The sequence below is a fragment of the Pinus tabuliformis genome, chromosome 7 (genome assembly GCF_031772625.1).
Source record: "Pinus tabuliformis cultivar Carrire ecotype Pingquan chromosome 7, CPIR1, whole genome shotgun sequence".
In the NCBI taxonomy this organism is placed as follows: Eukaryota; Viridiplantae; Streptophyta; class Pinopsida; order Pinales; family Pinaceae; genus Pinus; species Pinus tabuliformis.
Genome location: NC_142293.1, coordinates 949,292,260 through 949,319,592, shown reverse-complemented (window position 1 = coordinate 949,319,592; position 27,333 = coordinate 949,292,260). Strand labels below are relative to the sequence as shown.

The window sequence follows — 27,333 nt, the reverse complement described above, 5'->3', positions numbered from 1 at the left end:
ATAATCTGACCATGCAAGACTAACCACATACAGAGAAATGCAAATACAACAAACCCAAATAAAGCTATAACAAAACAATATTTATAAATAAATAAACATAGTTCCAAGTGGTGAGATGAATAATTATAGTGAACCGACTGATGCTAGCAATATACAGTTATGGTTCTTAAGGTATTACGGGAAAAATTGCATAAAGCTAGCCAGTGCAAAGACCTCTTGAATGCATCTAAACCCTGAACTTGGAATCCTAGAGTGGTCTCAGCCGTCAAGTTTGAGAACCTGTACAATTTTATAGAAAATAAAATGTTTGTAAGAACCTGCAAATGCAATATAGCTGACATGAAAAGAGTGTGTATAATTTGTCTAGAACAAGGGGGTCTCCTAGGATACCCGTGTTCATAACACACCTGCAAACAAAAAGATGCGCGCACATCAGTTAGGGTATACAAGAAGGCCTTCAAAAAAAATATTATGAGCACTATAATGAGTTTAGACAGAGAAAGAAAGAGTTATACATGTTCATATAGCACGAAGACAAAGACACAGAACCCTGTTCCAAATGAAATTATATATATATATATATATATATATATATATATATATATATATATATATATATATATATATATATATATATATATATATATATATATATATATATATATAAGCGGTGAGTGTTGCCGACAAAGAAATCCCTCTGTGCAAAGAGAAAACTAGAACTCAAACAAAATTTGCCTGGTGGGAGTCAAACGAAACCACATACGCCTTGAAGTTAGAGGCATTATTTATAGAAAACCAGTCTAGGGCTTCCCCTTTGAAACCCTAACCAAATATATAATTAGAGGCAAAAGTAACGATGGAAAAGGAATTATCACTGGAAAGAAGAATAATAAAATAGCCGAGAACCACAGTTGACAAAAGAATATTCGAGTAATTTAGACCAGAGAGTAATTACCTTGACATGTGCACTAGCAAGTTCCCTGTGGGTGAATTCGAACGAAAAACTAAGTTGAACGATACAGAATTAAGCACTAAGCAGGAAGGTCCACCGATGTTTCCCCATCAATAAAAAAATTGCAATACCATTTTCTCCGCAGTCTCCTAGCTGTTCAATGGGACGATCTTCTTCTGACCATAAGTAGGAATCTGGTATCTCATCATCTGGTAAACAATCAGAACAGCATGCACAGCCAGCGCGGCTCAGAGAAAGCAAACCACGAGGAATAAAGCCTCATATTCATTTAACTAAAACAACAGAAGCCCTCTCGAGGATAAACTCACCAGAACCCGAAATCGAGCAACCTATCCACGAGCTCTAGCACACAGTAGACACAAATTAGGTGCAATAGCCTATAGACCAGTTCCAGATCCCATTCCTACAAACAAAAGCAAGTGGAATTTCATCATATCGGTGGAAGCCAGGATCGTTATCCGCTCACCACTCCGTCCAATGCCATCCGCAACCCAGATAGAAGGAGTGGGGGTACTTGCGTGCAAGCAAAAAATTGTGGTCAAAGAATTGTAAATACTTATCATGTATATGATGGGTCTATCTGCAAATCAAACGATTGTAAATCAACGAACTAGGAAAGGAAACTGTCAAATAATTACCCGGTCGATAAATTCTGGTGGTGGGATTAGGTTCTGAAACCTCGCGCACATGTTCTCTGCAACCAAACCATAGAGCTGAGGCTATCAAGCCCTCAACTGAGGCAGGAGGCGGAACAAGTTCCAGGTCTTCCCACGGAAGAATGGGACTACAACCCGGCGCCAAGAGTAGTGTAAGTTGGCAAGCATCCATGGCAGCCGTAGGATCGCCTCTCTTATCTCGTAGCCGTCGATACATGAAGGATCCTAAGGCGACAGCTGGAGACTACCCACGGCACATACCCGGGGTGGGACGGACAAGTTAATGCTCAATTAATGTTAACCCAAATCAATGTGTATCAAACAACACAAAAACCACAGCATCGCTAATTTCATAGCCCTGGGGGATTACACGAATCATCGGGTGGAGATCGTGTCAATTGCTAATAGGTTCGAGTCATGGAGAACTGCGTGGGAATCATCGCAGTCCTGTCCAACCGGTTGGGTAGTTGTACAGCTATAGGACTTGTTTCATGCAAGTTTTAAAGTGAGCCATTATGTGAGCATACATAAGAATAGGAATTGCAGACTTGTCAACCATATAGAGAATAACTCATGTGTTGACAATTATGTACACATGATACAGGACCGTCAACCTTATAAAGCACGTCTATGTGTTGCTAATTATATAGCTGTAATAATGATTATTTTCTTATTCCAATACTGTAATTTTGCAATAAAATATATAATTTGTTTTGGATAAACTTTATTAGGTTTTCTATCTCAAAAAGGTAAAGTGATAAAAATCGAACTCTTTCTAACATTTCCAAGGGTTCCAAACTTATGGCAAAAGCATAATTTGAAAAACACTTGAAAATTTATAAATACTTGAAATTACTTACTCGTTAGGGAGGACAACAAATATCATAAAGTTAAAAAAAAAAAAAATATTCCATTGTAAATCAATGTCAATAAGTTATAGATGTGTGTATATGTATATATTAAAAAAAAAATTGCAGCGGGATATATGACATGAGCTTAACATGGCCACCCATATATAAATGCAATGTCCAGCCAGCATATTTAATTATTGTCAACTTTTCAACAGCGTGCCATCTTATAAAGCTTTAATATCTACTTCAAATGGGAGTCAGAAGTTTGGATTTAAGATGCTACCTTAGCTTTGATAAGCGTTCCATCTGCCAGTTTAACTATAGTTAAAGAAGAATCAGCAGACTGTTGAATGGAAACGACTTTAGATTTAGACAATGCGAATCTTTATGCAAAAATCAATCGAGAACCAAATTAATGAAATGGCGATACCTTATGTGTTCGATAGACAACATACCCACAAGAATACCCAGGCAGGCTTGATAGCCACAGTTATCAACTATGTAAACCAATTTCAAAGTTAAAATAAATCCTCAGACATAGCTAGAATTTTCAGAGAAAGTTTTAACAAGCCATAATATATTACAGGCAACAATCATCGCAACTAGCATTTCCCCCAACAATACACAACGAAATGCACTTGAGCATTCTTGAAATATTTGAAGAGTACAAAAAGTTCTTGTGCAAAATGTGCAAGAGTATATAACGGAAAAAACTGTCTTAGCATATAAAAATAGCTCTGTAATGGAGTTGAACTAAGATATCTTAGACAACTCCACTAATGAAAACATCTGCACAGTACCCAAATCACATATAGAGAGATGCGATAATGCTATTCTAAGCCCCAAATACAAATCAGAATTAAATTTTGGAACTCAAGAGAAAACTCCAATGATACAAAACTAATTGAATCCGCCAATCGCTAAATATACAAAATCATCTTAACAAAGCTATTCAAAAGCATCATCATCGTCATCTAGAAGGGGTTGGGCCACAGCTGCTACAAGTTCTTCCTCGTACTTGACTACATAAAATATTGTAAGCCAAAGTTTCAATCTTTTAGAAATGGAACAAATTATTTCACTAAAAGTTAACAAAAAATAATAAGAAAATAACATTCTACTTATTGCTGCTGGGTTGCAAGGTCTATCTGAACCTCAGGAGGAGCAAGAGCAGGTGACTCCACAAAATTAAGGTTTGGATCCCTATAAAAATAACCCATTATAGAATAAATGCAAATTTTTTAATATAACATTCATATTAGGGAGCATCAGAAACTAGATTAAAGGCTCACTCTGGGAGCTTCCGTGCCAAGTACAGGAATGGCTTCTCAAAGTTGTAGTTACCTTTTGCAGATATCTCATAGTACTGAAGATTCTTCTTTCTATGAAAGGTAACTTTCTTAGATTTCACTTGCCTATTCTTCACATCAACCTTGTTTCCATAAAGAACAATAGGAATGTTCTCACACACCCTGAAATTCACAAAGATATTTAGCTAATCGATTTAGGTAGTTGTGCCACCACACAATTAAGGAACCTTCATTTCTACTTAGAGATCCAACCCCTCTGTAAAAGAGATACCTGCAAAGATCTATGTGCCATGTTGGGACATTCTTGTAAGTCAATCTTGCAGTTACATCAAACATGATAACTTGACATTGCCCATGAATACTACAACAAACAAAATACCAATCAGTAAATAAGAAGGAAACAAATAAATGCTTAGGCAGACCCGAAATTAGACGAGTGAATGGAATCAACTCAAGACCAACATTACTTAGTAATGGCTTACAACCTTTGGGCCGAGCCCCTTTCTTTAAGAGACATAGGTGTATATAATTAGAAAAAAATAAAATAAAACAACGTCTGCTTGCCGCAAACTGTGTCGACCCTAATCTAAGGCAGAGATTATTGCAGGTTGTGTTAAGATGCGTTAGAGCATTTCCTCTGTAATAATGAAGGCCAAAAAGCAGAGTGGTGCAGCTGGAGACCCACTCTGTGGACATTATCTAAGCCAAATGGAACACCCAAAAAGGAAAACTAGGTTTGGAATAGAATGGAACAACAGGTTGGTAGGGTTATTATCGTGTCCGCGTTTTAACTCTTCCCAGCATACAAGTATTAATAACCTGGAAGCAATCAGGAATTAATTCAAAAGAACACTGTAATTGAGGGGGAGGTTTTGGACCCTCTCAACAAGGGATGTTGTAAGCTTAAGGGATAAGACCCTCTTCAGTCAATTACATAAAACATTGTATAAACTGTATAGGAATGTGCAGCTAAACCAAACAAAAAACATGACATAGATAAAAGTTGTGCAATACTGTGAACTCATAAAACAAAAACAAGTACAAATTCCTGTACAGAAAGGCCACGGTGTGGTAACCTTTAAACAAGCATAATCGAGGAAAAAATAGTCTGTCGTTAAAAGTAGTATACCCTCACAATAAATTATAGTCCAGTAAACAAGGAGACTAATATCCTGTGAGCAAAATAAGCATAGGTGTGTGTTAAAGTATATATACAATTACAATTGTCCGAGCAGAGGAATTGCAGTCAAACATCCAAATTCAAGAGTCTAAAATTACATTTGTCATGTCCATGGTAACTGGAGCCTGGAGGGAATGAATAACCCTCCCCATGTTGTTTCAATCAAAAATAAAGGTGACCTAGAGGGTTACCCTCCTCTAAACACAAGAAAAACTCTAAAGAAAAACAGACATAGCCGCGGCCAGTAGGATTCCCCATACCTGGAACTCGAAATAGAACAGGGGTGGGGTTTTCCTTAGTCTTTAGGCCGTGTGAGGAACGGGTGCCTAATCTGTACAAGGAACAACCCGAATAGCACATGTTAGACAAAAATAGAAGTAATGCAAACCGCAGTAAAACAAAAACTCAAGGAATTTATCCTCGTGCTTGCCAAGACACTTAGCATTAAAGAAAACTCCGGCCAACGAACCAACAACACTCGTTCCAATGCTGTAGGAGGACCCCATTGCCGAGTAACCCTACAGACACACGATGCATGAGCATAATCGAGAATTTTATCAGTAAATCGAAAAGAATGCATAGCCAAAAGGTTACAGAAGGAACAAGACATTGTGCGGTTATCTACCTGTAGGGTTTGGAAATGAATCCTCAGACATTTGAACAGGGTTTGTGAGCTAGGCTCTCCGAGACGGAATGCATGTACTGAACCAGAGCAAAGCCATAGAGAAAGTTCCCAAAAAAATGATCCCATCACCCAAGGCAAGCGTCAGTTTAGGCGACAGCTTGCAGAGATGATCCTCCACCGTTGGATTACAAAGTGTGCCCTCCACTGTTGATACAAGGAAAAAAGACTGGACAGCCTGCCAGCCTCGTACAGTACGATGTAGAGCAGGAGATAATTCTCACAGTAATGGATAAGGGGTGCGACGTGATGGCTAAAGGGAAAACGCAAAGTTACCCCCGGAACCATTGTCGCGTGGTTAACATGCGTCCAAACCATATTACAGAGATTTTTATTAATGTTAAAAAGAAGTACACCAATCCCTTAAACCATACCCGTATGACAATTGACGTGCATAAAGTGACATAAGGTAAATGAATCATAGGAAATTGTATATATAATTCCAAAGGGTAATCTCGGGTATGTAAAACCTTATGACTATATATATATATATATATTATTCTTGAGAAATGGGGTTATGACAGTACATCATGAGATTGTGGTCTTAACCAGATGTCTGGCGAGGCCAGGGGCTCGTTTGCCTCGTAATCGCTTTAGAGGCCAGAAAAGAAATCCAAATGCCTTGACTGTAGGTTTTCCAAAAGCCAATGCAGATAAGGAAACGTCAACATTAAATGCTTTATCCTACTTCTATATGATATTTTCCTGGGGAGCTTACGCTTTCATAATAAATTTTATTTCAATACATGTTTTGTTATGTATCGTCACTCGTTGTTCAGGTTGTGGCATTGGGGAATTACATAATTCATATTGTGCTGACTAAGATTTTCTACGTGGAAATAATCCTTATACCCTCTCTTGGAGTGTTGTGTTTATTACATTGGCGAAAACATTGGTTGCATTAGTGGAAAATATTCACTTATGAAGGCAAATCTAGTTAATCCTCCTCCATATGCTTAAAGCAATCAACGGTGAACATTGTCGCATCCTCAAGATCAATGAAACCTCATAAGCATCATATGCATGATGTTTATGCTAAGAGAAGCCCCAAAATGCGATTTAGTCAAAGTCCAGAGTACTTCCAAAAGTCAAATCAAAACTGCATCAAAAATCCCATGAAAAGCTCGAATAAAATTTGCCAAAATTTTCAAATGAATTTGGTGTCTAAAACTCCTAAGCCTGTAAGTAAATCGGGTTAGCTCCATAAATTAAAAAAAAATCAATTTTGAAGCTATAAATCAACTTTAAAACCCTCTTAGGCTCCTCAAAATATATTTTGATTCAAGATTAGGCCCAAAATCCAAACATAATATTAGACGAGTCTTAATAGAATCTCATTTTAAAATAGAGCTTGATACTTCAAATCCTAGCCATTTGTGTGAAGGAGGAAATGGCTAAAGATGAATTCAATTTTCTTAAAATATGGCTTAGATCTACCTGCAACAAATAGATTAGATGATTGAATTTGAAATCACAACCTTTCCTCTTTAGATATGTAAAGCGAAACAAAAGATATGACGACCCATAGTGTTCCACAATTTTTTAGGGGTGAAAAGGTTTTAATGTTGAGATAAAGGAGTCCTCCCCATGATACTCTCATGCCAAATGTTGATATGCTCATTATTTATTGGAAATAAAGTTAGTTAATATTAAGGAGGGAAAACAACATTGATAATCCTCTAGACTTGTGAACCTTTTCTAACTTTTATGACCTGATCAAGGAAATGACGTCACACTCCTAGATTCTTCTTATGAATGACTTGATTCCACCAATCATACATACTTGAAATAAGCTATCAAAACAATTTATATTCCATTTCTAGATAAGGGATTCTACCATGATGATATACATGAAAGTTGATAAGGGCCAACCCTAAAAAAGTCCTAACACAAAAAAATGCATATAGAACCCATTGCATAAAGGATAAACCAACAAATTGTTGATACATGTGGATATCCAAGCAATGAATCCTGTATTAAACCCAAATTTCTAAAGGAACCCAAACATGAAGCTATGCTTGACACAATTAAAGACATTTTCCATATCCAACTTAAGGATCATCTAGGTTTCCTCATTATTCATACTAAAGGGGATAACTTCATGTATAAGGATGATATTTTCCATAATTTGTCTCTTCCTCACAAAATCACCTCGGGATTCTAAGATAATCTTAGGGAGTATACTTTTTGATATATTAGCAATGATTTTAGACACAAATGGATTATTTTCATGCATAATATTTGTACTCAAGATATCTTGGCTCCTAGTTTCAATATATAGGGTGGCATAGGGGTTATATGCTACTTCTTTGATCTTTTCATTTGGACTTAGTGTCTCTCCTTCATTGGTGTTGATTTCCTTGAGTTTCTTTTTCTTCAATCATTAAAGAAGGAGTGACTTATTCCTACTCCATGAGAATTTGATTTCCCCATAGTTTATATTTGAGGTAGTTGATCTCTTTACTCACTAATTGATATGAACCAACCAACCACCAATGAACCAACCACCCACTTGCTCTAAACTGAAGAAACAAGGTGAAGAAGGAGGGATCTTAGAGCTAAAAATTATTGAAATGAATAAAAAAGAAGAGTACCATAACCATATTGTTTAATCATATAAAAAGTGATTTTTTAGTGATCTAATCCAACATAAGATATAATGAAGTCACATACTCATGTGTCTATATGTCATGTCTTGAATCTATTGTATACCTATTAAAGGTGGCCATACTGATGTAAAATGATGTCATAAGTATCCACAAGATTCTTAGAACTAGTGGTATAGTGTTTGGCAATGAATGAATAAGCAAGAAAAGGGGGAAAGTGTCTAACAAATATGGTTAGAGTACGCATCAAATTCCCCATCCTTGAATGAAATGGTGGTTTACACAGGGCTCATGAGAAAATAAGGGATGGAGGGTAGATTGGCCTGGTCAGAAAATGAGAGAAGGGTTTTAGCTACTAAAAGAATATGGGATGGAGGTTATGTCTAAGTTCAGGGAGGCTTTTAGATTTTTTGACAAGGATGGAGGTGGATGTATCACAACAAAGGAGCTCAAGACAATAATTCATTATTTGGGTCGAAACCCCAATGTATGTTGGAAGTGGTCCAAATGTTTTATATTCAATAATCCAGTCTCGAATACAATCAACCACAAAAGAGTAGTTATAATCTGCGTGTAAATGCAACATATTAAATACACCATTCCAAAATTATTTTTCCGAGGAGAATCAAAGAAATAGATGAGTCTAGCTATCCATCACCTCCATACATAGTAAACAACAACCAGCCCACTCTGTCCTTTACGACACATTGTCTCATGCCAAGATGAAGCCAAAAATATACATTTATTGATATTCTTAAGCAGAGCGAAAATATGAAGCCAATATACATAGATTCTCTGAAGGACTGCTTGAAATAGAGTCAACTTGCCTCCTAGGGAGAGCCACCTCTCTCCCCATGATAAAAGTTTACAGTGGATTTTCTCTAAGTAAACTCCAATCCTTAATTCCATAACAATATGTTGGAGCATAAATCTAATATTTTCAAAATCTACATCTAATGCAGTGGAGATAACACCAAAATTATGATAAATCTCTAGTACTAATACATCATCTCGGTAAGCGGAAATCATATGAGATTTATTATTATTCATAAGGAATGCAGATACCGATCAAAAGAGGTCAATCTACCAAATAGTAACACATCATCGACAAATATCAAAGGAGTAGTTGTGACTTGTCTACTACACAATTACATTTAATCCATCTACCTCCACACCTGCAACCAAAATTATTGCCCTTGTCAATTTTGTGACTAATTCTTCCACAATCCAATATTTTATCCTCAACGTCTTCTTCTCGCAAAAGTTGTCATAGATACTTTTAAGTAGGGATATTGTCTACTAACAAATATTCTGTAATTTTCCTCCACCATCCTTGTAGAAATTATGGTGTAGAGTTGCAACTACTTATGAAGTTTTAATCAAAATCACAAGACACAAACCTACTCTATTGCTCTCTCAAAGTTAATTCACACAATTTAACATCATCCAAGTTGTCTGTTGATGTGGAAATTTGAATTTTTTCAATTTAATCAAGGAAAAATCAAATTGAGAATTTCTTGCTGCATTTTTCAACACATAGTTCATTGGAATGTATTACTTTCACTATGAACTTGGCATAGTTCACATGTTAAGTTCATAAGGTTTTGGGATGATGTGGTTCTATGTGTTGTGTATATAAATAATATGTGTCCAACTCTTGCTATTAGAAACAAGACTCCCTATGAAATGTGGTATGGCCACATTCCTTCGGTGAGGCATCTCAGGTGTTTTGGTTCCTCATATTATGCCTTCATACCTAAGGAAAAGATAAAAAAACTTAGTGCAAGGAATCACAAATGTATCTTCTTTGGGTACTCATACCTCCAAAGCATACCATCTCTATGATGAAGTGAGTCTTCCAAGATTGACAATGTTGTTGAGTGGTAGCTTAATTATTTGGATATATTCGAACATGCAAAGTATTTTCAAGAGTTTGATAGTGAGATCCCACATCTCCTTCTCTTAGCTCTATAATTTCTATGGAGAGCCTTGAAGAAATCATGTTGAAGGAAATTCCTTCACCTGCTTTGTTAGGAAAGAGCTAAGAGACTATTGGCAGCAGGTAGCCAAATTTGACAAGCGATGAGGGTACATGCAAGATAGAAAGCAAGGATTAATGCAAAGGTGTAATGCAGAGAAGTGTACTGACTACATACATATCATCAAACATCTTTCATCCCACTTAGGATGCCTTGCATTGTGCCGAGTTAGTCATAAGATCATGTTGGTCACAACCTCAGTAGCTTAAATAAACAAGTGGTAATACTCTTCATCTTCTAAGCTATGTAATAAATAAGTGAAAGGGAGCAAGATACGTAGATCAAACACATGGAATGACTTTCAATTCTTGCAACCATGAATGTCATTGAAGACAGAATGATACGACAATGATAAGCAAACTTTTAAGCTACATTAAGAGGTCTATTTCAAAAGATGTGCTTTGTTTTCCATACCTAGCCTCCAAAGGGTTATGCATCACATGGAGGCTTCATGCGGTCCTAATATTCTATCATACCTTGGGTTTCTTGGTCTTCATGCGGTCCTAATATTCTATCATACCTTCCAGTGGTGCCAACTTGGCATGGGGTAGCTGATGTTGCAAATATAATGGTGAGCAGCTTGGATGGTGTAAGAGGATCTGGATAGGTCCCAACGAAACACATCAAGATTGTTCTTTTTGATATGGGCTATAGTGTGCAAAAGGGATTGAAGGACAAAAAGTCTTGTGTTAAGACTATTGGGTACGGCTGGGAAGGCCCAACCTGACCAAAAAAAGGTGTGAGGATCCCATTGGGAGATCTGGTCCAGGTAATGAATGCCTGTTCATTCAAAAAAGGAAAGGATAGCAAGGACTCCCCCATGTCTATTTATTGGCTTCTGACCGCTGATTCTGTCTGCTCCAATATTGATGATTGCACCTCCCTTGGGGATTTTTGAAGTATTTGGAGCAATTAGTGGAATTTCTCTCTTGCATAATCACCAAATTTTGGAGGATTCTCTATTGGGAATATCTTGATCAAGAAGCTGTTGTCTAGGAAAATTGAGGTATTTAATTTCTCGAACTTTTTTCCACCATGCTGGGAGTCCAGTAATGAGTCTCCAGAAAATTTTTCCTCCAAAGGTTAAATTGAGAAATTTAGGAGATCTAATTCCAATACCTCCTCGGTCTTGGGGTGGGATCACCTGCTTCCAATTAATCAAGTTGAATTTCTTTTTATCATTTCCCCCCCCTACCATAGGAATTGGCGAAGGACGATTTCCATTTTGTTGTGGAAGGAGGTCGGAGCTTGAAGAAGAGAAAAAGTATATAGGGGGAGAAAAGATATACCTAACTTAAGAAAAGTGAGGCAGCCAACATTTTTGAGCCAAATAGATCCCCACTGCTGCACTTTTCTTTTCACTTTGTCAACTATTGTGTCCCAGACTTCTACTCTCAAAGGTCTAGCACTTACAGGCATGCCCAAGTAAGAGAAGTGAGTCCAATCATACTTTCATGTGACTCCAAAGATGATGGCGATATTGTGAAGCACCTGTACTGTTGTGTTCCAGCCTTATATGCAGCTTTTCAAATTATTTACCATTCCGCCAGAGTAGCTCATGTATTTGTCAAGGAGATATTTGAAGCGCTTGGCTATTGTGGTGGAGGCCCCTCCAATCAGCAATGTGTCATCGACAAATTGTGAATGATTTATGTTCTTGACCCCATCCCCAAATTTTATTCGTGTCATTAAGCCAACCCTCTAGCTGAAGTCCAATGCTCTGTTGAAGGATTCAGCCATTAGAATGAAGAGATAAGGAGAGAGGGGGCAACCTTGTCGGAGGCCTCTGGAGGATTGTAAAACTTCTCCAAGTCTACCATTTACAAGAAGGGAGATCCATGGCCCCGAAATGCAGGCTCGAATGAGGTTGGGAAAGCGGTCATCAAATCCCATCTTCTTCAAAGCTGCCAAGAGGAAGGAGTGTCTCACTCTGTCAAATGCATTGGCCAGATCAAGCTTGAGGATAAACCCTTTCTCATTTCTAGTTTGACTCGAATGGATGGCTTCTTGCACAAGTAAAATGGAATAAGTTATTTGTCTATTGGCTAAGAATCCCCCTTGATTTTCGGAAATGAGAGAAGGGAGCAAAGGCTTTAGGCGGGTAGCAATGATTTTTGCCAAGATTTTATAGGACGATTACAGAGTGATATGGGCCTGAAATGAGCAAAGGAAGATGGCCTGTTTTCTTTGGGGATGAGTGCTAGATGAGTAGCATTGGTATATCCTCCTATTTTGCCTTTTCGTTGGATCCAATTGAGAATTTTTCTCAAGTCCTTTTTAATAATTCCCCAGAATGCTCGATAAAAGCAGATGGGAAAGCCATCCGATCCCGGGGCTTTATCAGGTTGAAGAGTCCAAATAGATCTCCTGATTTCCTCCTCATCTATCTCCTTGCTTAAAATGTCATTCATTTCCCTGCTTATCCCTATTGGGAGATGCTGCTATAAATCTGTATAATCCTATGCTTTCTTTGTTTCCGTTAGCAGGTGCCGATACTGATCTGTAGCAGCTCTTTGAATGGCTTCCTGAGTGCTTTGTCTATCACCTTCTGCATCTAGGATGGAGCTAACATTATTCCTTATCTTTCTGGATGTCGTTTGCTTGTGAAAAAAACTGAGTTCTTGTCACCCCCTTGTAACCATAATTGTCTCGACTTGAGCCTCCATTTTGTTTCCTCTTCTCTGTTAACTCGATATAGCTGTAAGTAGATTTCATTTTCCTATTGTTTGTTCTCTTGGAAAAGGCCATTATCCTCTATTTCTCTTTAGATACTCTCCATATTGTTCTTAATTTTTTTTTACCTTCTCTGGTTGTTGATACTTTGTTTTAGCCCATTCTTTGATGGCTTGTTTTGTTTTCCGTAGTTTTGTTTCCTAAATGAAACTGGGAGGGCCTTCCATGTGTTGGATCCAAGAGTTGTAAACAATTCCTACAACTGTTGGTATATCATTCCAGAGAGAACTGTATCTGAATGGAATGGGCCCAAGTGGCCTATGATTTTCCAGTGTTAGAGTTATTGGGAAGTGGTCGGAGGCAGAGCACGTTAGAATGTTAGAATATCCAACGGAGAAAGTAGAGAGAAGTGTAATATTGATGAGAATTCTGTCCAACCGCTCCATGATGTTACTAGCACCCATCCTGCGGTTGTTCAAGGTGTATCTACGGTTTTCTGGAGGGACATCCATAAGATCATGCTCCTGCATGATATTTTCCAACTGTATTTTATATGGATCAGGCGTAAAACTGCCTCCCCTTTTTTCATTGGCGTGGAGGATTAAATTAAAGTCACCTCCTAGAATAATGTTAGTGTTCTCTTTTGCGTCCAGACTATCTTTTAGATCATGCCAACAACTATCCTTATCTCTGCAGTGATTCGGCACATAGATGTTGTAGATGATAATGGCTTGTTGATCTGCTTTATTTTCTAGAGTTGTTTTGATCGAGTGTTGATTTATCGTTTCCGAAATACAGTTCCATATACCTTGATTCCAAATTGTTGTTATTCCTCCTGAGGCTCCTCTTGCCTCACTAATGCTTCCTCTATACTGTCTCTGCTACTCAATGACTTTATTCATTTCCTTGTGGTTTTGTTTTGATTCTTGTAACATAATAATTCCTGGCTTCTCAGAAATGATAATATCCCTTAGGGCTACTACTTTAGAGGGGTGCCCAAGTCCCCTGATGTTCCAAGATAATATTTTCATCATTGGATATGCGGTATGCGGGGAGATGCTTGCCCCCCTTGGTCCTTGTTGATTGTTTTCTTGTCATGCTGCCCTAGGATATAAGTTTCTATGGGTGTCTGTGTTCCCATTGCTATGTCACTTTGCGTGTTCTCATCCCTATGCTGCTTAGCAAATTTCCTGGCTGGGACAGGTTTCTTGGAGGGTTCACTAGAACCCCCGTGATCTTTAGATGAGCTTCTGGTGTTTTTGTTGAGGGGAGGATCAAGAAGAGCTGAGAGGAAATAGTAAGAGGCAATGAGGTTTTGATATTGTCTTGGCATTGGCTTTTCAGGGAGAGGGGTCTCTTGGGGATCAGGAGGAGAGTGGGGCGATGAGGAGTCTTCTTCCTCCAAAGATTCGAAGCGGTTTGATGTAGAGGGTAATGGCTGAGTCAAGATGGGAGGGGGGGAGAAGGATGCAGCTTGGATTTCTGGGGGAGGCTTTGGTTTTGGGCCAGATTGATTGGGGTTTGCTTTATTTTTTTTACTTGTTCCCATGTGTCTTCACTGGCTTCAGCATTTTCATTCATTTCATTTTCTTTTAGTTTACTACACCTATTAGCAAAATGATCATATTCATGGCATACCTTACATTTCAACGAGATTTTTTCGTAGTCCAGCTACTGAATATGGGTCCATTGGTCCACTTTGATCTTGATTGCTTCCGGAAGGCCCTTTCCTAAGTCGACTTCAACACAGATCCTTGCACATGCGTGCATGTTGTCCTTTGGTTCGCATATGTCGATGTATTTTCCGACAACGTTCCCAATGGCTTTGACCGATTCATCTCCATAACAATGAAGAGGGAGATGGGGCAAGTGAACTTAAACCGAGACTGCATTAGGTATATCCATTTCTGGGTCGAAGTTAGGGGCTATCTGTTTAGATAGAGACCTCTCGAATCCATGAAGTAGGGACCATTTCTGAAGATGAGATTCCAGTCTTCTTTGGTTTCAAAGAGGAATGTGTAGTAACCCCTTCCACAAAATCTTATTGCAATTTTTCCTTGGATGTTAGCGTTCCTGTTGCACTCCACCCATTTCTGTACATCTCTGGGAGAGGGCCACAGGGCAGTAAATTTTCCAAGTAGACCTCTATATAATAGAGAGATCACTGCCTTCCTTGGGAGACTAGGGGGAAGGGATATTTCTGGGATGTCAGCCAGTTTCTTGACGAACTTTGAAGTTGTGGGTTTGTTTCAGATGGCAGCATTTTCAAAAATGAGAGAGGCGAAGATCTCAGCCTGGTCTTCATTGCCTTGCATCTGGGAGGGGTCGATCCTAGCCATGGAAAGGCCAGAAAGGAGCCAGTCGCAACACTGGCCAGAGGAGGAGGGAAGAGCCCGACTGCGGGGGTGCCGAGGAGGAAGACTAGAGGACCAGCAGCAGGGGTTGCCAGGTGGGAGGCCTGTGGAGGGCCACAGGAGGCGAGGTTGCAGGGGCACGGGAGCTTCGGTTCAAAATCTCGCACGCGATCAAAAGGTTGACATTGGAGTTTGTACACTTTTGCACCTTTTGGTGGTGTGAAATTTCTCCATGTCTCTGTTATCAGGTTATGAAAATCGCGGTGATTCAGCCAAAAGGCTTCAAAGCAAAAGGGCCTGTGAACATTGTCTCCCAGTCTTTGCCAGTGAAGCCTAATAGGCCAATGGTCCGAGCTAGAGAGTGGCAATATAGAGGCCAAGAGATCCCTGCCAAGATGTATTGCGTTATCAGAGATCAAAAATATGTCTAACAGAGATGCAATTTGGTGGGCATCTGCACACTTGTTGTTCCAAGTATAAACTCCATTGTTGAATTCCATATCTATAAGCCTGTTGTTATGAATGTAGTTTTTGAAGTGCATGCTTTCACAGTCCAGCTTGATCTATCCTCTTTTTTCCTCCAATCTTGTAATCATGTTGAAGTCCCCTCCTGTGATCCAAAGTGGGTGGGATCTTTCTGAGTTGATCTGAGTTAGGGTGTTCAGTGTGTCTACTTTGTTTGTTGCCTCCTGGGGGAAGTAGACATTAGTTAAGTGTCCATGAACATTTGTCCCTGTTAAATGAAACTTGGCCTGAATAAAGTGCTTACTGGCATGTATGTTGGTAAGTGTTATAGCTCTATCATCCCAAATGATGGCTAGCCCTCCTGAGGCTCCCATGGCTTCCACCGCCACTTCTTTGCTTCTTGGCCATGCTTTGGCAAGGATCTGATCCAACGTTGTGGAATTACACTTGGTCTCCTGCAAGAAGAGAATTTGAGGCTTTTCCTATTGTAGCATGTTCTTTATTAATCGTCCCTTCCCCGGGCTGTTCAACCCTCTGATGTTCCATGAGATGAGCTTCATGATTCATGATTGGGAAGGGAATTATAGTATTTGGTGAGGTTGGAGTATCTTCCAGATTCCACCAGCATCTCCCCTATGTGGATGGTTCTCTGAAGATCAGTTTTCCGTCCTCGTTTCTTGTTGTCTTTGAAGATATTTCTTCCATCCTACTGACTACCAGTTTGGATTCCTAATGATCTTTGCTTCTGCGCTCTTGAGAGAATTACTTCTAAGTTCTTTAGCCGTCGCTCAGGAATTTTTTCATATTCCTTTTTCTTACAAGCCTGTTCAAGTCCCAGTATATCTAGATCTCCGATGTCGAAGCTCTCCAGTTCCTCTTCCATGTGCTATACTATTTCCTGCTCTACCTCTGAATCATCTACAATCGTGAGCTGCATCTGAGTGCTATCTACCTCCATACCTTGAGCAGTCCTTTTTTGCATGTTACTGGGAGAGGGCATTTTGGTGTCCGTGGGTTGCTTAGAAGTGAGGGCTTTCTTTGAGCTTGATGGAGCAGAATGGGCAGAAGTCTTAGGAATGGCTTCAACTTGTTTCTGATTATCTAAAATATCAACCTTCGACTGGAGCAGGATTTCAAAGCTGTTGCTTGTTGAAGGAAAGGAGGTGCTGGTGACAGGTTTTTTGACTGAGGTGGAGGGATTTTTATGGGTCTTTTTGCAATTGGGAACTTTTGTGAACCCATCTGGGTCAGATTTGTCCATTGAAGGGGTGTTCGTGGATTTCATATTGGAAGGACAGTCTCGGAATAAATGTCCCAGGGCATGGCATTTTCGACAGCGGAATGGTACATGCTCGTAATCTATTATTTGTAACCACTCATAATCATCATGGTAGAGGCTTACCGCATCCAGGAGAGCTTTGCTGAGGTGTATGTATACACAGATCCACGCACAGGAGGTGTATCGCTTCATCTCTGTCTCCTCTTCCACTTTGATGAATTCACCTAAACCATTCCCAATGTCTCGCAAAGAGTCTTCATCCCAATACTCTAGAGGGAGAGAATAAAGGCGCAACCACATCGGGGCCCAGCTCAGATCTTCCTTGTTTGGGTTAAAGCGTTCGATCCATCCTCTTAGGTACAGCCCTGCTACGTTGAAGAAATATGGTCCTCCATCCAATACCCGGTTTCGGTCCTCCAGACAATTGAAAATGGCAGTAAAGAAGCCCTTAGGCCCTAACTGCAGTGTTATATGCTCTTTTGGCTTCCATTTGGCTGCGATCCAGCTGTGCAAAGCTTTCTCCATTGGCCAAAGGCCTATGAACTTTCCTTTCAAAGCATGATCCCTCATAAACTAGATCTGAGTGTTGATGTGCTGACTTGGGAGCTCGATTTTGGGTCTGTCAACTGCTATCAGCTTGCAGGTTTTTGACGTCACTCGTGGTTCTTCATTTATGTTGTTATTCGTTGGCGTATTTTCATTCTCTATTGATGTATCTTCTGGATGGTCCATCCTGACATTTTTAGTCTATCGCAGGCCGTTTCCCGTATCAGAGGGGGGCGGCATCATGTCCTCCCCCTGAGGGGATTCCATTGCGCGATAGTTGTTACTTATTATGTTGTAGTTGCCTTATGGTTGAAGGTTAATCGCAGAACGATGCAATCTGTGAAGGTCTGCTAGTTGCAGAGCAGTATCAAACCCTAAGCGCTCCTCTCTCCATTTTTTTTTTGACATAAACGGTTAGTTTTTATTTAAAATTTGGCAAATCAGCTGCCGAGGACTTTAACACTGAAACCCTGTATTTCCTTGTTATAGTCGGTGGGGAAAGAAGATTTTTCTTTTGAATAGTCCGCTGAATGAGTTACACTGTGAATGCAGATAGAGGCTTGAAAAATAACTTGATTTGGTTTCAGAATGGTGCCTTGAAATTCCGCTGCTTTTGCTTTCCGTGATGTAGCTCTGCTTCCTAGCTTGCAGAGAGGAGATCCAACGCGCCGAAGTGCCGGATCATCCCAAGAATCATTGTGTTTTCTTTTTGAAATGTCTGGCGGAGTGTTATATAGTGTTCAAGAATGCCAAGAGCAGTAAATTGGCCTTGAAGAGGCCCTCGTGAACTCCCCAGCACCTACCCAGATGCAGCAATGAGTTCCAACGACGAACAGAGATCGAAAATGCCACGATTGCATTTTGAATTTTCCCTTGTGGATGAGTCCGCATTTCCTAACAGCAACCAACACAAAATGGTTCGGTCCCGAAGTCTGGAGAATCTGAATCAGGGAAATGCTCAAAGGAATAGAGGCCTAGACAACTCCAAAATTAAGGAATGTTGCAATCCAATTCAACATCATTTACTAACAGAGATTCCCTGCTCTTGAGAGAGCCTAGGTTGGCTACCAAATCCGCCTGTGAGTTTGACTTCCTCAGAACATGATAGAAGGAGATTTTGTGGAACTTGGGCAACAATACTCTGATTTTTTTGAGGATGGGGGCTAACTGCACCTGAGAAGGGATCTTTTGAGAGTTCATGACATGTATAATTAGTCTGGAGTCTCCAAAGACTGAGATGGAGAGGAGATTCCTTTTGATAGCCAGATTTAGACCCTACCACAAAGGAAGAGCCTCTGCTCTATTGTTTGTTTCATGCCCCAGACACTAAGCAAAGCATAGCTCAGTTGAGCCACCTGGGCTTAAGATAACTCCCCCGCCACCCGCCTTTCTTGGGTTACCTTTAGAGGCCCCATCGAAGAATAGGTAGTGATCATCCAAAGCAGATCTCCATTTGATGAATTCCTGTTCTTCCAGACGAATTTCCCAATGAGAAGGGGCTTTAGCAGGAGGAATGGATCTATTCTGATGATTTGGAACAAGCTCTTTCAACCATTGATCTTCCTCGCTGTCTAGAATCATGCCATTTCTTATGGTGGGTTTGGTTTCTAAGGCCTCCCCAAATAGATCTTTGATCTTAGTGATACTTCTGACCGGGTTACAACTCTCCTCCCTAAATATTTTGTTGTTCCTCTCCAACCACAATTTCCAACATGTGAATTTGGGTATTCACATCTAGCCAGTCGTGAGAAGGCTTTTTTTGGAGAGACAAAGCGGGGATAACTTGGCCCAGTTTCTTAGCAGGTCCTGAATATTTCGTGGAAGCTCTATTTTTTCAAGTCCTAACCTCAGGACACCCTTCCAAACTTCTTGAGCAAAGGGGCACAATAAGAACAGGTGGTTAGCTATTTCTTCATCCGATGCAGAAAGAGGGCACCTGGAGGGACCTTCCATTCCGCGCTTCCTAAGGTTATCTCTAGTGAGGATACTTTTATGCACCAGAGTTCAACAAAAGAAGTCAATTTTGGGGAGAGCAGGAAAAGACCAAATAAATTTCCATTGAGTTGGCTCTGGGGGGACGATAGGGACAACCATCATACTTTTGTAACCTTCTGCTACTGAGTAAGAGCCTGAAAGAGAACCCCACCCTCTTTTCTCCTTAGAAGAGGCATTTAAGGGAGATTTTCCTTGGAGGAAATCCAACAATAAATTGGCTTAACCATCCAGCCAATGAGGGACCTCCCCCAAATTCCAACCATCCCATAGATTTTCTGCATCATTTGTACAATTGGATATGTCCCAAAGGGTTTCCAGATTGCTGGCCTAAAGCCAAGCTCTGATATTTTCTAGTTCTTCCATCTGATTCAAGGGCTGATCTCCAAGAATCAAATCTTCCCAAATTTTTATTTTTTTCCCATTACTTGGGATCCAATAAAGCTTATGACAGAAAATTTTCAAAGCTGTGAGACAGAGTTTGAAAACTGGTGATCCTTTGGAAATTCTAGGAGGCTAGTCCAAGCACCTCAAATGTTTCCCATGAAAATAATTTTTCCACAGAACTCTCTTTCTCCAACTAGGATTCCGAGAAACAATGTTCCAAAGGAGCTTGGAGCCCAAAGCAAGATTTTGGGCTACCAGATCCCGCATTTGGAGACCTCCTTCCAAGAATGACTTCTTAATAGCATCCCAATTAACTAAATGGAACCTTCTTTAATTATTTTTCCCTCCCTCCCACAGAAATCTTCTCAGGAGACCATCCACTTTACTAATAAAGGTTTTAGGGGCTAGTAGAATAGAGTTTTGATAAACTGGGAGACTTATGAGAACAAATTTCATAAGGATTACCTTCCCAACATTATTCAACCATGAGGTTCCCCAAGCTTGTATGCTAATTTTTAGCTTGTCTAGAAGGCGCATCCAGTGAGCTACCTTAGGATTTGATTTGAAGATTGGGATCCCAAGATACTTAAATGACTCTTAGGTCAGGGTTCTTTTCCATTTCTAATAGCCTTGTTATGTCTGTCAAATCTTTGATCGAGCAATTCTAGCCATAGATTGTGCTTTTTAGATAGTTAATATTGCTGCTTGAAACCTCCCTATAAATGTCCAGCTCCTTCTTGAAGGTTCTAGCAGAATTTATGCTAGCTCCTCCAAGCAATAATGTATCATCAGCAAACTGGGCATGCTTTATGTCTTTAACATTGTGAGCCATTCTCAGGCTTGGCAGAGTTTGGATCTGTTAATAGTAGTCTAGCTGGAAGTTGAGCACCGAAGCTTGAATGGCGTAAAGAAGCGGGGACAAAGGGAAACCTTGTCTTAGCCCCCTCGAGGCCTGGAAAAATTCCGTTGAACGACCATTAACCAGAGGCGCTATCCAAGGGGGGCAATGCAAGCTTTCACCCAAGTTATGAGAACTTTTGAGAAGCCAAATTTATCCATCATAGAAAATAGGAAATCATGTCTCACCCTGTGAAAGGCATTTGTCAAATCTAGCTTAATCACCATGCCTTTCTCTTTTCGATGACAGCTTTAGTGAATTGCTTCCTGCACCAGCACAATATTGTCAAGAATCTTTCTCCCTTTTATGAATCCTCCTTGGTTTTCAGGGATGATGATTGACAGAATTTTCTTAATACAGTTGGCTATTATTTTTGTAATTAGCTTATAACTTGTATTACACAAAGAGATGGGCCTGAATTTGCTGAAATCGGTGGCAACTTTGTCTTTCGAAATCAAGGCAAGGAAGGCCGAGTTGGTATTGCCTCCAATCTTGGTGCAGGTCTGAGATTTACGGATCATTCTCAGAAGGTCTCTTTTAATTGTAGGCCATCAAGTCAGGTAGAACCTTCCAGTGAACCCATGAGGGCCCGAGGCTTTATCCGAATCCATGTAATCTAAAGCTTCTTTAATCACATTCGTACTGATCAGAGCAATCAGCATAATATTCTTAGAATCTTGAACACAGTGAGGAATAAGATCAATCGGATAGGCTTGAGAATCAATAGGAGGGTCTTTCGGGGAAGAGTAAAGATCTTTGAAGAAGGAGTGGGCTGCTCACTTTATGCCTTTAGAATCTTTAACCACAGTGTTTTGATAGTGAATTTCATTTACTATTTTGAAGTGCTTGCGTGCTTCAGCTTTCTTATGGAAGTAGCTTGTATTTTTGTCTCCCGCCTGTAACCAAAGATTTTTGGACTTCTGTCTCCAGAACTCTTCTTCATCCCTACTTGCTCTATGGAGATACTTTTGCAGCTCTACTTCTTTTTGAAGAAGGATTTGAGTTACATCAGAATTCTCCTTTGTTAATTGATGGCCTGCTAAACTGTCATGCATCCCCTTTCTTTTGGCAGTGGGTGTTTTCAGCCTTTTAGCCCACTCCTTGAGTTCCCTTTTAAGTCTCCTCATTTTTTCGTCCCACACAAAGAAAGGGGATCCTTCATGAACTTGCCAGTTCCATGCCTCGAAGACCACCTCTTGGAATCCTTCTTGATGAATCCATAGAGAACTAAATCTAAAGGGAATGGGGCCAAGATTTCCATCCAAGGAGAGCTCAAGCAGAATGGGTTTATGGTCAGAGGTGTAGTTCGGTAGAATTTTAGAGGTGGCCATTAGACCACAAGTCAAGAAGGAGGATTGGACTAGAAATCAGTCCAGGCGAGTAGCAATGTGCCTGGGGCCTATCATTTTGTTTGACCAGGTGAATTTCCCATATGTGGGCTTGATATCCTCCAATTCCCAATCTAAAATGAGGTCTTCAACCCATTCTCTAGCAGCGTCCTTGGCCAGTGAGCCCCACTTTTTCTCTTCTACAACTAGCGTAACATTCAGATCACCTGCAATAATAATATTTTCTGGGTTGTGCAAGAAAAGATAGGACTGGAGCGAGTCCCAACAAATTTTTTTCTCAGATGGTAAGATCGGAGCATAAAGATTAAACATACTTACTTGGTGGCTAGATTCTTTATGGAGGAGCTTAGTGAGTAGCCAATGGCGGAAACATTCTTCGTGAATCAAATTATATTTGGAGTTGTCCCAAAAGGAGGCAATCCCTCCAGAGGCCCCTCTAGCGCTGACTGCTCTCCCTTGGCTTTTATGCCAGAATGTTTTGCTTGCTTGGAGGACTAGAAGGTCCTCCAGTTTTGTCTCCTGGATGAGAAGGATTTCAAGCGAGTACATCCTTACAATGTCTTTCAGAGCTTATTCTTTCAACCTGCTACCTAACCCTCTGCAATTCCAGGAGACGTATTTCCTTATTTACTAGCTTGGAAGGTTGTGGCTCCTTTTGGAGCATGACCATGCTTGCGCCTAGATCTAGTATTTATCATTCCTTTGAGCGTTTTCTGAGAGACTTGGAGAACATCCAGATAAGTTTTTTCCTCTCTCTGTTTCTTCTTGGACTTTTGACCCCTGGCCGACTTGATAGGAGTGACTTGCGAGCTGTCTAAATCTGAGACTCCATCTTCTGAATCTCCCTCAAAATCGGAGCCCAGACTGATGCGCTCATCGTTTTCTTCTTTTTCCCCTTGTTCATCCTCTGATGGAGGAAGAGTTGACTTTGTGTCTGCTTCTTTCACTTTCTTTGACGGGTCTTTTGGTTCCTCTTGGGTTCCAATGGCATTTGTCTTTACCCCAGAGGAAGAACCCTCTTTTGGAACTTCTTTGGCTTTTGGTTTAGGCTGGGGATTCACCAATGGCCTTGAATTTTTCTTGTCAGTCGGTTTTGGGATTGCCTTGCCCTTTTTTATTTCTTTCCATCCTTCTTTGTTCACTTTGTCCCCGGTTGGAGCTTTTGGGAAATTTTGTTGGAAGTGTCCATGTTCGTGATAGGTTCTGCATTTGAAAGGTAGTTGCTCGTAATCAGGGAAAATTTTAAGAACCCCTCCTAAATTTATAAATATAATAAATGGGCGAATCTCCATGGTATATAGGAAAAATGGAAGGCGATTTTATCAATAATATAATATGTATATATAATTTTTTGGCGAATCTCTCACCAGGCATGGCGAATATTTTACTCAATTATAAAATCTTGTAAGATCTTGGCGAGTCTTTCACTAAATAATAAAACTTTGTAAAGTCCTAATGAATCTTAGCATAGGCTACATGCTGGTTTAATTCCCCCATTTAAATAGGCTACATTCCAGGTGAATACCATGGGTCAATACCATGTGCCATTTTTATTTTTATTAATTCTAATATTGGGTTTAATAATGGTTTTTTGCATGGTATTAATAACAATCTAGTCCATGGTATTTGTCCCATAGTATTTTGGCCATAGGTTTCACCTAAATATAACCCATTTTTTGAGTGTTCGTAAATATAAGGTGACTTATGGAGTAAATATAAAAAAATGTTTTATTTGTTTACCATACCTCTGGTTTATTTATATTTTTATTAATTTACCATACCTCTTTTACAAATATGGTATTTGGCCCATAGAATTCACTTAAATAAAACTTCTTTCTTGAGCCTTCATAAATAGAACGAGGGTTATGGACTAAATATAAAAAGAGGTTTTATTTATTTACGATACGTCTAGTTTATTTATATTTTTATTTATTTACCATACCTTTTGAGTAAGTATAAAAAGACGTTTTATTTATTTACCATACCTCCACTTTACTTATATTTTTATTTGTTTACACCCTTACATGTATATAAGGTGACTTATGGAGTAAATATAAAAAATGTTTCATTTATTTACCATACCTCTCATTTATTTATATTTTTATTAATTTACCATACCTCTTTTATAAATATGGTATTTGGCCCATAGGATTCACTTAAATAAAACCTATTCTTGAAAATGGGAAAATGGATTCACTTAAATAAAACCTATTCTTGAAAATGGGCTAATGGAAGGTTGTAAGTCCTAATTTCAAGGGCTAAATTTACCTTTTTTACCCTCTCCCTTAAAATAAGGTGGGCTATTTGAGGTGATTTGTAAAAATGTACTATGATACAAAATATTCGCCCACTAAAAATTTAAAACCCCTTAATTTCGCCAAAGGGCGAACATTCGCCCCTAAAATTATCCTTGCTCGTAATCCAATTTTTGATAGTGATGCCATTCTCTGCCTGTAATTTTACCGCTTCGGGCAGTCCAGCTTCCAGATCGACTTCCACACAGATTCTTGTGTAAGTATATTGGCCCTTGTTATCTTCTTTGTCAATGAAATGGCCTAGGCCATTTCCAATCTTCTGCAAGGTGTGATAGCTCCAGCAATGGATTAGAAGATTGGGAAGCCGGACCCAGACTGGGACCTCTTTAGCAGTATCGGTTGAGGGATCAAAGTCAGGGGTCCACTTATTAAGATACAGACCCTGATTTCCCATAAAATACGGACCGTTTCTAAAAACCAAATCTTGATCTTCTTTGGAGGTGAACTAGAAAATAAAATACCCTCTTCCAACAACATAGCAGATCACATTGTTTTCCATCTAGGGCCTCTAGTTACGTTGGATCCAGTCATCTGTTGTTTTTGTAGAGGGACAAAATCCCATAAATTGTCCTACCAACCCTCTGTCAGCCAAGACTAGGGCGATTTTTATCGGTTGGTCTTCTGGCAGGGCGATTTTAGGAATTTCCTCCAATTTTTTGATGAATTTTGGGGCTTCTGGAATCAAATGTTTCTTCCCTTTCTGTGAGAGAAATCTTCTGAATGATTCTTTTGAAGAGATTGGTGGGGTGGGAGAAGGCTCCCCACCCCCAGGCGCACTCATGGTCGTGCCTACGCTCCTCTGCGATCGCAAAACCCAGACACGGACGTTGTGCCAGCAACAACACTGGCCGGAGGAGGGAGGCAGAGTCCGATTGCGGGGATGCCGGGAAGGATTGAGAGCCTAGCAGCAGGGGCTGCTAGGCAGGGTGCCTGCGGAGGGCTGCAGGGGCCGAGGAAGCAGGGGCACGGGAGCTCCAGTTCAGAACGCGCGCGCAAATCACCCTGAAACTCAGTGTTGCCCTCCATTTTCATTCGAAGTGAAATATCGTATTAAACATAGGTTTGATCTAAAGTGGTCATTGTATTAAATATAAAGATTTGTCTTAAAATATTTTTGTCTCAAAATGCTTTTGTCTTAAATATAAAGTTTTGCCTTAAAATAATTTTGTCTTAAATTGTTTTTGTCTTAAAATAATTTTGTCTTAAACTATTTTTGTCTTAAATATAAATTTTTTGTCTTTAAATTTTTGTCTCAAACTACTTTTGTATTAAATATAAAGTTTTGTCTTAAAATAATTTTGTCTTAAATTGTTTTTGTCTTAAAATAATTTTGTGTTAAGCTATTTTTGTCTTAAATATAAAGTTTTGTCTTTAAATTTTTGTCTCAAACTATTTTTGTCTTAAATATAAATTTTTGTCTCAAAATATTTTCCTATTAAATTATTTTTGTTTTAAATATGAACTTTTGTCTTAAAATATTTTTGTCTCAAACTACTTTTGTCTTAAAATATTTTTGTCTTAAACTATTTTTGTCTTAAATATAAAGTTTTGTCTTAAAATATTTTTGTCTCGACCTATTTTTGTCTTAAAACCTATATTTAAGACAAATCAATTGATATTAATTTTTAATGTAAAATAAATAAAATAAAAAATGAGTTTTTGAGACAAAATATTTCTTTTGTCTTAAAAAAATGTTTCAAAAGTGCCCTTGGTGTAGTAGTGCGACTATAATGAGCCCCTCCTTTTACCCCTGAATTTTATTTACTCCATGCAAGCTGACATCTGAGTCATTCAAGGAACGCTTGCATGTGATTCCTTACGAAGATCTGCAGCCTGAGATTCTTCGCATAGCCAAGGGCGATACGTCTCCCATTCTTTCTGCTCACCTCATCTCTGAATTTCTCACATGCTCTGGAACATCAGCTAGAGAACTAAAGATTATGCCCACTATTCATGAAGAATTGAAGCGGAGAACGCTGCTTTACAGCCTTCTAATGCCTGTCAGCACGCTACCTCCACGCAACTCACACTACACTTGCCAACATGCATCTGCTGGCCACGCTTCCTTCACACAGCTTTCTTGTTCCACGACCTCCACGCCACAATCACGATCTCCTTCTCCTTTGCAGACCGCAGCGACCTCTGCCTCAGGAGCAGATTTAGCTTCAATGGCGTTCAGTGGATCGCCCCCTAAAGACACTGGCAAACAAAACACTCCCTCCGATGCGCGACCTCAATCAATCCCTCCTTGCTTCGATCCTCCCACCCGCATAGCGTATGGATTGTCCCTCTTGCTGGATCACGACCTCCATGCAGAGTTGGCCTCGATCAAACACACCTTCGGGCACCCAACGAGGCCTTCTCAGGCGGCAACAATTTCACGCAGCATGCAAAGACAATGCAGCCGTTTTTCCCTCACGATTTCCTCTTCAAAATCCAGGCTGATTCCGCCTTAGTCGCCTGGCCTCTCTCCACTCAGGTACAGGCTTCCTCAGCCTTGAAGTTCTGATACCATATCAAAAAAATTTACTATTCAGCTCTACTAAGGAGTTAAGAAAAGTCTGACTCTGTAAAAAGCTCTACATTTTTAATAAACATCAAATATTTTATAGCACACATAGTTATAAAAAAGTTAAAACCATATTCTAAGAAATAGAAACTAATTCTTATCCTAAAGTGTAAAGTGTAGTGAACCAAATCACACTATTATATAAAATTCTCCTGATTCTCATGAACTGTGTCAATTAATGCAGGCTCCACGGAAAGACAACCGAAAGG

General features: G+C 39.6%; 1 pseudogene; it reads right to left on the bottom strand.

The window, feature by feature from the left end:
- Window positions 1–3,428: 3,428 nt before the first annotated feature.
- LOC149250766 (GTP-binding nuclear protein Ran1B-like) lies at window positions 3,429–25,581 on the bottom strand (annotated as a pseudogene).
- Window positions 25,582–27,333: the final 1,752 nt, after the last annotated feature.